A 14,595-nucleotide genomic window follows, 5' to 3' on the forward strand; every position below is an offset into this window, starting at 1 on the left:
AAATAACAATTGTGACAAATAGCAGAAAGAATTAAGGAATGCTGCACTGATGATCCATACAAAACACCAACATCTTAGGTTGTACATAATTAAAGAAATATCTTACTTTTCAAAATACTGTAATAGCCAATACACAGAGGCATGCCTTAGGTGGGCATAGGAATGCAATTTAAAAAAGGAAAAAAAAATCACACTGGAGCTACTTAATTTCGTTAAAAACACTGAGCAAGAAAAGCAACATTGAACTTCCATACTGATTTTACACAATTTCTATACAGTACCTTGACTTAAATTCAAGAGCAAAAGTTAAGACTCTCCTCATTTTTGATAAACAACTGCATGGTAAACTTAGATGACTTTTCCCCCTGGATTTTACCGGGGGAGTGGTCTTTTTAATATTTTATTTAAAAGAGGGCAGGTTTGGCACTTTCATACTGATGTCACCAATGTTAATATTTCTTGGGCTCTCAGGAAGATTCATATTCCTTACAGCTGATACAGCACAGGCTGGAGCTCCTGCTAAGCCAGCCTCAGATTTCTCCAGTTTATTTTGTGCATCAATTTGTGTAACAATCTCATTCATGTTGGTCTCCAATATCATTCCCCTCATCACCATTTCTGCAAGAATGTTGTGAACCTTGTCTACATGGAAAATTAAATCCAGTTCACAGACATTTTCAAAACATTTGTCTAAGGTTTCCACGAATACTTGAATTAGATCTAAAATGCCAAGTTCACTTTCTGAAGAATCCACACAGAAGACAAAAAAAAATATAGGGTTGCAAAATGTCTATAAATCAGTTTGTTGTCAGATTAATTAATAATCCTCCTTCTAGGAAATTAAAAACATTTTCATCTCTCTTAGATACCACATGGACAGTGTCTCTCATGATTTGCTGTTGTTTATCTTCACTACAGGGTTGGTAGAACTTGGAGAACCACGGCTTCCCGTGGTTGTTGAAGATGAGGATCGCTGGTATTTACATTTTATTTATTTATTTATTTATTTTTATTTTTTTATTTTTTAAATTTTTTTATTTTTTATTTTTATTGTATACAAATGGGATACATGTTGTTTCTCTATTTGTACATGGAGTCAAGGCATACCATCTGTGTAATCATACGTTTACATAGGGCAATGATGTTTGATTCATTATTTTTTGTCCCTTGCCCCCCACCCCTCCCACCCCTCTTTCCCTCTATACAGTCCTTTTTTCCTTCATTCTTACCACACTCCCTATCCCTAACTCTAAACCTAACCCTAAACCTAATGCTAACCCCTCCCACCCCGCAATATATGTCCTCATCCACTTATCAGCGAGATCATTCGTCCTTTAGTTTTTTGAGATTGGCTTATCTCACTTAAAATGATATTCTCCAATTTCATCCATTTGCCTGCAAATGCCATAATTTTATCATTCTTCATTGCGGAGTAATATTCCATTGTATATATATGCCAGTTTCTTTATCCATTCATCAATTGAATGGCATCTAGATTGGTTCCACAATCTGGCTATGGTGAATTGAGCAGCTATGAACATTGATGTGGCTGTGTCTCTGTAGTATGCTGATTTTAAGTCCTTTGGGTATAGGCCAAGGAGTGGGATAGCTGGGTCAAATGGTGTTTCCATTCCAAGCTTTCTGAGGAATCTCCATACTGCTTTCCAGAGTGGCTGCACTAATTTGCAGCCACACCAGCAATGTATGAGTGTTCCTTTTTCACCACATCCTTGCCAACACCTATGGTTGCTTGCGTTCTTGATAATCGCCATTCTAATTGGGGTGAGATGAAATCTTAGGGTAGTTTTGATTTGCATTTCCCTTATTACTAGAGATGTTGAACATTTTTTCATATATCTGTTGATTGCTTGTACATCTTCTTCTGTGAAGTGTCTGTTCATTTCCTTAGCCCATTTGTTGATTGGATTATTTGTATTCTTGGTGTAGAGTTTTTTGAGTTCTTTATAGATTCTGGAAATTAGTGCTCTATCTGAAGTATGGTTGGCAAAGATATTCTCCCACTCTGTAGGCTCTCTCTTCACATTGCTGATAGTTTCCTTTGCTGAGAGAAAGCTATTTAGTTTGAATCTATCCCAGTTGTTGATTCTTGCTTTTATTTCTTGTGCTATGGGAGTCCTGTTAAGGAAGTCTGATCCTAAGCCAACAAGTTGAAGATTTGGACCTACTTTTTCTTCTATAAGATGCAGGGTCTCTGGTCTGATTCTGAGGTTCTTGATCCATTTTGAGTTGAGTTTTGTGTAGGGTGAGAGATAGGGGTTTAATTTCATTCTGTTGCATATGGTTTTCCAGTTTTCCCAGCACCATTTGTTGAAGAGGCTATCTTTTCTCCATTGCATATTTTTGGCCCCTTTGTCTAGTATGAGAAAATTGTATGTATTTATTTGGGTTTGTGTCCATGTCCTCTATTCTGTACCATTAATCTACCTGTCTATTTTGGTACCAATACCATGCCGTTTTTGTTACTATTGCTTTGTAGTAGAGTTGAACTTCTGGTCTTGCAATACCCCCTGCTTCGCTCTTGCTACTGAGGATTGCTTTAGCTATTCTAGGTTTTTTATTCTTCCGGATGAATTTCATAATTCCTTGCTCTATTTCTGCAAGGTACATCATTGGGATTTTAATTGGAATTGCATTGAATCTGTATAGCACTTTTGGTAGTATGGCCATTTTGACGATATTAATTCTCCCTATCCAGGAACTTGGGAGATCTTTCCATCTTCTAAGGTTTTCTTTAATTTCTTTCTGTAGTGTTCTGTAGTTCTCATTGTAGAGGTCTTTCACCTCTTTTGTGAGATTGATTCCAAGTATTTTATTTTTTTCGATGCTATTGTGAATGGGGTAGTTTTCCTAATTTCTCTTTCTGAAGCTTCATCACTTATGTACAAAAATGTATTGGATTTATGAGGATTGATCTTGTAACCTGCTACTTTACTGAATTCACTTATGAGTTCTAAATGTTTTCTGGTGGAATTTCCAGGTTCCTCTAAATATATAATCATGTCATCAGCAAACAGGGATAGTTTGAGTTCTTCTTTTCCTATTCGTATCCCTTTAATTTCTTTGGTTTGTCTAATTGCTCTGGCTAGAGTCTCAAGGACGATGTTGAATAGAAGTGGTGAAAGAGGGCATCCCTGCCTTGTTCCAGTTTTTAGGGGGAACGCTTTCAGTTTTTCACCATTTAGAATGATATTGGCCATGGGCTTAGCGTAGATTGCCTTTATAATGTTTAGGAATGTTCCCACTACCCCAATTTTTTCTAGTGTTTTGAGCATGAAGGGGTGCTGTATTTTATCAAATGCTTTTCCTGCATCTATTGAAATAATCATGTGATTCTTAACTTTAAGTCTATTGATATAGTGAATGACATTTATTGATTTCCGAATGTTGAACCAACCTTGCATCCCTGGGATAAAACCCACTTGATCATGGTGCACTATCTTTTTAATATATATTTGTATGCGATTTGCTAAAATTTTGTTGAGAATTTTTGCGTCGATGTTCATTAAGGATATTGGTCTGAAATTTTTTTCCTTGATGTGTCTCTGTCTGGTTTAGGTATCAGGGTGATATTGGCTTCATAGAATGAGTTTGGGAGGGTTCCCTCCTCTTCTATTTCATGGAATACTTTGAGGAGTATTGGAATGAGCTCTTCTTTAAAGGTTTTGTAGAACTCGGCTGAGAACCCATCTGGTCCTGGACTTTTCTTTGTTGGTAGTCTTTTGATGACCTCTTCTATTTCATTGCTTGAAATTGGTTTATTTAAGTTGTGTATGTCCTCCCCGTTCAGTTTAGGTAATTCATATGTCTTTAGAAATTTGTTGATGTCTTCGAGGTTTTCTGTTTTGTTGGAGTATAGATTTTCAAAATAGCTTCTAATTATATTTTGTATTTCACTCATGTCTGTTGTGATGTTTCCTTGTTCATTCCGAATTTTAGTAATTTGAGTTTTCTCCCTCTTTCTCTTTGTTAGTGTGGCTAAGGGTTTATCAATTTTGTTTATTTTTTCAAAGAACCAACTGTTTATTTTGTTAATTTTTCTGATTGTTTCTTTTGTTTCAATTTCGTTGATTTCGGCTCTGATTTTAACTATTTCCTGTCTTCTACTACTTTTGGTGTTGGTCTGCTCTTCTTTTTCTAGGGCTTTGAGCTGTAGTGTTAAGACATTTATTTGTTGATTTCTACTTCTTTTTTTGAATGCATCCCATGAAATAAATCTTCCTCTAAGTGCTGCTTTCATAGTGTCCCAGAGATTTTGATATGATGTGTCTTTGTTCTCGTTTAGTTCTAAGAATTTTTTTATTTCCCTCCTGATGTCTTCTGTTATCCATTCATCATATAATAGTGTATTATTTAATCTCCAGGTATTGGAGAAATTTCCGTTTTGTATTCTGTCATTTATTTCTAATTTCAATCCATTATGATCTGATAGAGTACAAGGTAGTGTCTCTATCTTCTTGTATTTGCCAACAGTAGCTTTGTGGCATAAAATACAGTCTATTTTAGAGAAGGATCCATGTGCTGCTGAGAAGAAAGTGTATTCGTTCTTTGTTGGATGGTATATTCTATATATGTTGGTTAAGTCTAAATTGTTGATTGTGTTATTGAGATCTATGGTTTCTTTATTCAATTTTTGTTTGGAGGATCTATCCAGTGGTGAGAGAGGTGTGTTAAAATCACCTAGTATTATTGTGTTGTGGTCTATTTGATTTCTGGAATTGAGAAGGATTTGTTTGATGTACGTGGATGAGCCAATGTTCGGGGCATAGATATTTATGATTGTTATGTCTTGCTGATTTATGCTTCCCTTAAGCAGCATGTAATGTCCTTCTTTATCCCTTCTGACTAGTTTTGGTTTGAAGTCCACATTATCTGAAATGAGGATGGATACTCCAGCTTTTTTGCTGTATCCGTGTGCATGGTATGTTTTTCCCCATCCTTTCACCTTTAGTCTATGGGTATCTCTTTCTATGAGATGAGTCTCTTACAGGCAGCATATTGTTGGATTTTTCTTTTTAATCCAACCTGCCAGTCTATGACTTTTGATTGATGAGTTCAGGCCATTAACATTCAGGGTTATTATTGTGATATGATTTGTATTCCCAGTTATTTGACTCATATTTGTTTTTTGACATGATTTGGTTTCTCCTTTATTTGGCTATTCCTTTAGGCTAGCGCCTCCTGTTGCTGATTTCCATCGTTGTTTTTCATCTCTTCCTCATGGAATATTTTGCTGAGAATGTTCTGTAATGTTGACTTTCTTTTTGTAAATTCCTTTAGCTTTTGTTTATCATGGAAGGATCTTATTTCATCGTCAAATTTGAAAGTAAGTTTTGCTGGGTATAAGATTCTTGGTTGGCATCCATTTTCTTTCAGGATTTGGTAAATGTTGTTCCAGGCCCTTCTAGCTTTTAGGGTCTGGATTGAAAATCTGCTGATATTCTTATTGGTTTCCCTCTGAATGTAATTTGATTCTTTTCTCTCGCGGCCTTTAAAATTCTGTCTTTATTTTGTATGTTAGGTATCTTCATAATAATGTGCCTTGGTGTGGGTCTGTTGTAATTTTGTATATTTGGAGTTCTATAAGCCTCTTGTACTTGGTTTTCCATTTCATTCTTCAGATTTGGGAAATTTTCTGATATTATTTCATTGAATAGATTGTTCATTCCTTTGGTTTGTTTCTCTAAGCCTTCCTCAATCCCAATAATTCTTAAATTTGGCCTTTTCATGATATCCCATAATTCTTGGAGATTCTGTTCATGATTTCTTACCATCTTCTCTGTTTGGTCAGCTTTGTTTTCGAGATTAAATATTTTGTCTTCAATGTCTGAGGTTCTGTCTTCCAGGTGTTCTATCCTATTGGTTATGCTTTCTATGGAGTTTTTAACTTGGTTTATTGTTTCCTTCATTTCAAGTATTTCAGTTTGTTTTTTTTCTCAGTATCTCTAACTTTTTATTGAAATGATCTCTTGCTTCCTGTATTTGCTCTTTTAACTGTTGTTTGTGCGATCATTTAATGCCTGCATTTGCTCTTTCATCTCCTCCTTCAATGCCTGCATTTGCTCTTTCATCTCCTCGTTTGCTTTCCTGATTGTTTCAATTATGTACATTCTGAACTCCCTTTCTGACATTTCTTCTGCTGTGCTGTCATTGGGTTTTATTGATGTAGTATCTAGGTTTGTTTGGGACATTTTCTTCCCTTGTTTTCTCATATTGGTCAGCTGTCAGTGGGAATCTGAGATACTGCAGATTTCCTCTATTGGCTTATAGTGTCCCAGTAGATTTCCAGTGTATCACCTCCCAGCCTTCAGTAGTCTGAAGTCTTGGAGGAACTTGATAATGCAGTGCTTCCGAAGAAAGCTGCCCCTAACCCCTACTGGTTCCAGGGCTTGGAGCTGGCTCTGTGCGGAAAGGCTCTCACTGGGGGCCTGCACCGTGCAGCTGGCCATATGGGTGGAGCCCACTGCCGGAGTGTGGAAGGCTACCTGGGGAAGACTCTAGCTGCCCTGCCCTGCTTTGATAAGCCACCCCTATCTGTGCCTGCCGCCCAGGCCAAGTTTCACCCAGTGGGGGAGACTCACCCCGTGACTCTATTTTTGTCCAAGTCTCTCAATGCCTCCACTTCTTGAGTCCTGGGTTCTGGAGCGACTGGAGATGCAGTCACCCTCTAGGCTGCCATCTTGGATCGCCCCATGGAAAGAGCCTGTGGCCGGAGTGGGCAGAGCCGCCTGGAGAAGTCTCTGGCTGCCCTGCCCTGATCCCAGAGGCTGCTTGCAGATCAAAGCTCTCTGTTGACTCGAGGACTTGTGGCTGTCTCTATGTAGAAAGTCTCTTACTGTGCGGTCTGTTCCGAGAAGTTAGCCTTGAAAGGTGCCTCCCACTGCAGGGGGCCGGGCTGCTTGGGGAAGTCTCTGGCTACCCTGCCCTGGTCCCTGAAGCCACTTGTGGGCCGGAGCGCGCTGTGCTGGCTCCAGGACTTGGAGCTTGTTCTGATCAGAAAGGCTCTCAGTAGGGGGCCTGCTCCGCGAACCTGGAGAAGCTGGCTGTGTGGGAGGGGCCCAGCGCCAGAGTGCGCAGGGCTGCCTGTGGAAGACTCTAGCTGTCCTGCCCTGCTCCGATAAGCCACCCCTATCTGGGCCTGCCACCCGGGCCGAGCTTTACCCAGTGGGCGGACTCACCCATGGCTCTATTTTGGTCTGAGTCTCTCAATGCTTCCCCTTCTTAACTCCTGGGTTCTGGAGCAACTGGGGATGCAGTCACCCTCTTGTCCGCCATCTTGGTTCGCCCTGGTATTTACATTTTTGACTGGCTTTTTTCAGTCACATACTCTTTTCATGATGTTGCATGTATTTCTAGCTTTTTTTTTCTTTCTTTTTTTTTTCTTTACCAGATAACATTCAATTCTATGTATGAATATACCACATTTTGTTATTCACTTACCTGTTGGTGGATATTTGGGTAGTTTCTGGGTTTTTATTCTCATGAATAAAAAGTACTATGAATATTCACTTACAAATGTTCCTTTCTCTGGGGTAGAAACCCAGAAGTTAAATTGCTGCGTCACAGTGGGGATGTGTTTGACAATTCTCAACTTTTTCATTCTGATCCTACCTATAAAAAAATGACTTTGGGCATCAGTTTGAAAGATTTAAGAAATAATGTCTGAAGAGAGACTCCTCCTTATTTATTTCCTAGGATGAACATTCTACAGCCCGGAACAAAACCAGGGAACCCCAGGCAGGCCAATGAGGTATGAATGGTGCTGACCTGTTCTCCATCTTTACTGATTGCTCCATAAGGGGAAGTGGTTCAAATTACAATAAACAAATAACAACAGTTAGCAGCGTACATGGTCATGTAACCACCTACCCAAGAGTCAGGTCAACCCTGAGCTTACCAATATGTTTGAGTATTTAGAGCAGAACATTTATTTATTCATCAAATATTTTCTGTGATTTTGTTGTATGTCAGGTGTTTTTCTAAAAGCTAGGGAAACAGAAATCAGTACTATTTGATTCTTGCCCTCATACAGCTCTCAGTTTAGTTGGAGACATACATGGGACACATCACATGGTGTTGATTTATTAGAGTCATGTATAGAGAAGCAGCAGATAGAGCACATAATCATCTGAAAGGGTGAGGCAAGGTCACCCAGAGGAGTTGATGCTGAGCCCTTGAGGGTAGGCAGGAGTTCAGTAGGTGGGCTTTTGGGTAAAAAATCTGTGTTTCTTCTCCTGTCCTAGACACATATGTGAGCACTGAGGCTCGGGAAGGAGAGGTGCCTTTAAAGGTGGGGAAAATGGAAGAAGACATCATTTTCCCATTTTACGCTATACCTAATATTAGTCCAGAGAGAATAAGTAGGCTACCTATGTGTGGGCAAGAGTAGCAGATTTGTTTTTTTCAAAGTAAAGGTCATAAGGAGGCAGGATATCTATGGTGCCAACTTCTGGTGAGAAGTTCAGGACCCCTGAGGCCTGAGGAGGCCCTGCCATGTGAGGACCATTGCAGTTGCATGTTGGAGGGTAATTGTATATTGTTGCATGGAATCACTGACTGTTGCTTTGGAAGAGATTTTCTAGCTCTCCAATTTTAAAGTTGAAGGAATTGCATGACTTGCTTAATGTCACACTGATCTGGGATTGGTGTGCATGCCAACTGGACTGGCAGTGATATGATAAAGGGTAAATGATCAGTAATTTGGACTGTGGTTCCTCTGGAGAGTGAGGGAGGGCAGCAAGGGGGCTGGATTCCATCAATACTTAGAAGATGCTAAAATTCTGCAAGGTATACACATGGACATCAGCAACACATTGCTACCAATTTCATTTTCACAGACAGTGCTCAGTGTGAGCAGACTTAGTTCTTTGAGATCTCAACCACTCTTTTTGTTTGGATTATAATATTTTTCTCCAAAGAGCAAACCCATTTCTGGAGCACTTCCCCAACCTGATGAAGCTTATTTTAGCTCTTTCTATATTTTTGCTTGATCACATGCGACTGTGACCTCATGGCCCAAGATGGTGGCCTTGTATTCTAGGTCATAGGAGAAAAGGACAAATAAGAGGCAAAGGGTGCACTCACATGTTTTCTCTTAAGGTTGGTGAATGAAAGCTACCACTTGATTGCCATATACTCATATGCCAACACTTCACTGAAACAAAGTCTGGGAAATGTAGTATTTATCCCAGATAGCCAAGCACATAACTAAAAATCAGGAGCCCTTGGGCTGGAGTTGTGGCTCAGTGGTAGAGCGCTTGCCTAGCATGTGTGACACACTGGGTTCGATTCTCAGCACCACATATAAATAATTAAAATAAAGGTCCATAGGCAACTAAAAACAAAACTTAAAAAAAAATCAGGAGTCCTTTCAGTACTGTCTGCCATGTGTACTCAATCTTACTTGATTTTTAGAGTGACTCAGTCAGATGAGCATTGTTGATCCCTTTTTACAAATAAAGGAGGTAAATATAAAACACACACACACACACACACAGAGGTAATACAACCTTACCCTAGGTTTTCTTATTATTAATACTACATCTGTCCCAATGTGTTACATAGGCCCTTATGGGGTTTAGATATTAGGCAACCCCCAAAAGCTCATGTGTGAGACAATGGAAGAAAGTTACAGATGAAATGATTGGGTTATAAGAGATTTAATATAATCAGTGCATTAATTTCTTGCTAGGGATTAACTTGGTGGTAACTGTAGGTATCTAGGGTGTGGCTGGGGGAGGTGGGTCCCTGGGGTTGTGCCTTTGGGGATATATATTTTGTCCTGGTTGAGTAGAACAATCTCTCTCTGCTTCTTGGTGGCCATGTGCCAAGCTGCTTTCCTCTGTCACACTCTTCCACCATAATGTTCTGCTTCACCTAGGGCCCTGAAGAATGGAATCTGTAATTTATGGACTGAGACCTCATGAAAACATGAACCCTAGAATAAACTTTCCCTCTTAAAATTGTTCTTGGCAGGTCTTTTGGTCATAGCAGCAAAAGAGATAACTAAAACATCCCCTAATACTTAGCAGGTGTTTAATATCTAGTAAATACTTGGTAAATGATAGTTATTTTTATTTCTGTAAACATGCATAGTATAAAATAGAACTCTTATTTCTTTGGATTATCTTAGGGTTCCTTTTTGTTCCTGAGGTCCCCATTTCTTGTCCTGTACATCCTTTCTCATACTGCGGGATGATGTCAGCCCTGTGACAAGACCATTTCTCTCCTGGGTAGAAGAGTCTACTTAACTATTTGGATTGCTTGGATATGCATTGCTGTCCAAAGCAAATTAAGCCAATGGTGTATGAAGGCCAATGGATACATCCGATTCTTAATAATTGGATGGGTTTTCTCATTTTGGCCTTGTTAGTCAATTCAGTGCAGTGCAATTAAATCAGGGGAGAAGGGACATTCAGTTAAATGGCTTCTTTTTCCAGTCCCAGTCCTCTCTTCTGCACTAGAACATTGAGAGATTCTCTTTTTGGGTCTGCCTGAGGTACTCAAATGTGCAGAAGATTAATAGGTTTATCTGAGTTCCAGTTCTGTGGGACCAAAGTTATGAGATGATAATAGGAAAAGGGTTAACATAGGTGGTCAAATTATTGAATTAATTGACTGATTAACTTATGTAAATCTGGCCCTAGAGAAGGCTCACAGCAACTAAGTGCTATGTGAACTATACTATCTTTATCTTACTTTTTAAAAAATCACCTTCTCTTGTGCCCAAGAGTGTACCATGGACACCGAATTAAATATTAATTCTCAGCAATCAAATGCATTGTTTCATACTTGTTAATCTTTCTGTAGTCATCGAGAGATTATCTGACTAGAAGAAAGGACTTGCATTCATATATATTTAAAAAGTCATTTTATATGGTCATCACATTTTCTTCACCATAAAATTTTCTTTCCTCTTTATTTTTCATGTATGTCTTGCTAAAAGAAATATAAGTGCAGAGCATTTTGAACAAAAAAAGAGCATGGGTGTACAAACAGAGTATCTGTTATGGTTAGGTATGAGATGTCCTCCAAACGCTTATGTGTGAGACAATGCAACAAAGTTTAGAAGTGAAATGATTGGGGTACAAGAGCCTTGATGTAATCAGAGCATTATTCCACTTGAATGGATTAGCTAGGTGGTAACTGTAGGCAGGTTGGGTGTGGCAGAGGATGTAGGTTATTGTGGGTGTGCTTTGGGGGTATATATTTTGTACCTGATGAGCAGAGCTCTCTCTCTGCTTCCTGACTCTCATGTTCTGAACTCCTTTCCTCTGTCATGCCCTTTTGCCCTGATGTTCTGCCTCAACTTGGGCCCAGAGTGATGGAGTCCACCATCTGTGGACTGAGACCTCTGAAATCGTGAGCCCAAGTAAACTTTTGCTCTTCTACATTGTTCTTGTTGGGTCTTTTGGTCATAGCAGCAAAAAAAGATAAATAAAACAGTATCTATTTATTGAATTGAGTCATTTACCTCTACCTTCCCAAACACTTTGCAAAGTAGTGTTTTATTTCCAAACCTCAAATAGTGAAGCTGTACTTCAAAAGCTTTGACTTTTGCTTTACGCAATGGGAACTCTAAGCACGAGAACCCAGTCTCTGTGAAAGATGGTGCCAAGTGCTGGTTGAGACCCTGGAGCTGGCCCCAGTTTGTTGGCATTTGAAGCTCAGCTATGTCACTGTAGGCAATTGACTTAATTTCTCAGTCTCAAATTATTATCTTTAAATTAGAGTTGACAACAATAATACCTAACTTGTAGGGCTTTGAGGATTAAAAATAAACACGTGTTACATTTAGACAGTGCCTGACACATAATAAATGCTACATCAAGGGATTGCTATAATTATTTAGTCTTCTTCTCTAAGGCAAGGTTTTTACTTGACATGAACATTCATGAAAGACATATAACCCTTCTCCCCCACTGCCACCCCAAGATGACCTGAAAAATACATAGTCCCCCCTCCAAACAGTCTGATCCAGTTGCTGGCTGAGTCATTATTTTTCTTTTAGAAGGGCTCATGTGAGTGGAGATCATATTGAAATTGCCTTGAGCAAGGGCTTTGAAGTCAAACAGTGCAGGGCTTAAATTTGGCTCAGTCACTTATAAATTGTGTGACCTTGGGTAGATACCCACTCTGAGCCATGGTTTCTTTTTCTAAGGAAGAACCATTGTGGGGATTAAATGTACTGGTTTTGTGGTTAAGTTTTTTTTTTCTAAAAAATATTTACATAAAAATAAATATTATAAAATATATAAATATTATAAAAATAAAACATTAAAAATATTTATCATGAAAAATTAGAAAATATAAACGTATTCATTAACAATTCCCTGAAAAGGACTTTGTTTTATATCTAGGCCACAGTAAGTGTTCAATAAAAGGTAGCTCTTTATTGCTGTGGTTAAACCCTGAAGGGAGATCATGCAATAGCTTGGAGTGAAGAAAGGAGGAATGCTTTTTCCCTTTATGTCTGTAGGTGCATAGTTAAAAAAGCAAAACAAAGAAAAGACCAAAAAAAACAAAAACAAAAACAAAAACAAAAAACCAAAAAAACCTAAGCAAATTCTTTGCTGAATAATGTCTCATAAAGCTACTAATGTTAATTGCACATTAACTAGTCAAACTAATTATTTAGAGTACATGGGAAACCTTTTGACAGATTAGACCAAATTACTGCTAACACATAAGAACATGAACGTTCCAATTCACAGCATGTGCAGAAATTGTACTATAGGACTGTGTCTATGTATACACAATTAAAAAAAAATCTACATTCTTCTAAATCAAGTTTGATGGAATAAATATTACTTTTCAAACTGTTGGTTTTCTACCATGTTACTCACAAACCAAGGTATAAATTAAACTATGCACACATTTAAATGCAAAAATCACTCTTGTTGATAATTTGTCTTGAATTTTGTACAACATACTTATAACTATTGTGAGATGAAAACATAATTACATGTGTAGGGTGCCATAGGCTTTAGCATCGACGGTATTTTGCATAATATACCACATCAACAAATATGCAAAGTAGCATGTGAAACTCACAAAGAAACTTACAGCAATGCCTTAAAATAAATAGGAGGCTTTTAATTTTAACTCAGTTAAAATGATTACCCAATAGTGAAAGTAACTCTCTCTGATAGGATATGATGTGAAAAGAGATGGGGAAAGAACTGAACTCTAACAAAGCTCTAGCACTCTCTTCTGCCCTTTGCTTCCCTGAGTACAAACAAGATCCTGGGGCTCTGTCATTCCTGCCCCTAAAGGAATATTACCTTTGTGATGAAACCACCTGGTTACTCTCCATACACAGCCAGTTCATTTAGGTTGTTCACAAAGTTTAATGATAAGAATAATTTGTTAAAGAATTTCTGGTTTTAGTACTGGTTTTGTGGTTAAGTTTTTTTTTCTAAAAAATATTTACATGAAAGTAAATATTATAAAATATATAAATATTATAAAAATAAAACATTAAAAATATTTATCATGAAAAATTAGAAAATATAAACGTATTCATTAACAATTCCCTGCTGGGGGAGACAATTCTCTGGAGGCAGGTGACTCTGGCCACAGGTGAGGAGGAGGGGGAGGTGTCCTGAAGGTATTAACATTCCACTCTCTTTTAATCAGCTTCCATCTTCCTGATCCGACCAGGTCACCAGTCTACACTGACTGCCTGTCCTTTGTTCTTGATTCAGCAAGGTTTCCAATTCATCACTTCTTGGATTCCAGGATCTGAGCACATGTTTAGGCATGGACATCAGATCCTGTGGCCCAGGCCTTGGCTTTCAAGTGAGTGACTAAAAGATAAAAGGACAGCTAGACCTTATTCTGGGCAGAAGGAAGCAATGTCTTATGTTAATGATGGCAGTATTCTGCCTCAGGGGTGGGAGTATCTGAGCTGACCATATTTGCTCCAAGCTATTGTTCCTCCCCCTTTTGGTTATCTAGACCTTTCTAGGTTACTGTGGCAGAGTCTGTCAGATTCTCTGATATCCTTTTCTCCTTTTTAGAGAGAGATCTTAAACACCCCAAATATTAGCTTGGCATTTAGCTACATAGCTAGACTAAATTTTTCTGTCTTCCTTTGCATCTAGGAGTGAACCTATGACTAGTATTAGTTTTTAACCAATATCACCCAAACTGGTGATGATGTGCTTAACTTTCAGGTCACATCATTAAAAGGAAGGTGTTTCCTTTTTAGTTCCTCTTTCTCCTTCCATGGACTGAAGTCTGGGTGTGGTGCTGGTGATAGATCCATGCACATGAGGGTCTTAGAGAATGGAAATACAGGGAGAAGGAACCCAGGTAAGACATAACAACATTTGGTACTCCCCCTTATCCTCACATGAGAAACAAATCTTCTATCTTGTTTGAATCACTGTCCTTCAGTTTGTTAACAAGGCAGAAATCATATACAAATTAATATGGTATTTATTAATTTTCCAAGTCTAGACCTTAACCTTTTGTTATTTCATGGGCCTTGAGGAACTATCCAACAAATTCCCTTTTTATTTAGAATTGTCAGAAAGCATTTCTGTTGTTTACAATTGTTAATAAGAGTATTTC

At 38.4% G+C, this 14,595-nt stretch overlaps 1 pseudogene; it reads right to left on the reverse strand.

Annotated features, from left to right (window-relative positions):
• Window positions 1-393: 393 nt before the first annotated feature.
• LOC124982926 (AP-3 complex subunit sigma-1-like) overlaps window positions 394-14,595 on the reverse strand; it is a 57,942-nt pseudogene continuing 43,740 nt past the window's right edge.

The sequence above is a fragment of the Sciurus carolinensis genome, chromosome 4, assembly GCF_902686445.1.
Source record: "Sciurus carolinensis chromosome 4, mSciCar1.2, whole genome shotgun sequence".
NCBI classification, from domain to species: domain Eukaryota; kingdom Metazoa; phylum Chordata; class Mammalia; order Rodentia; family Sciuridae; genus Sciurus; species Sciurus carolinensis.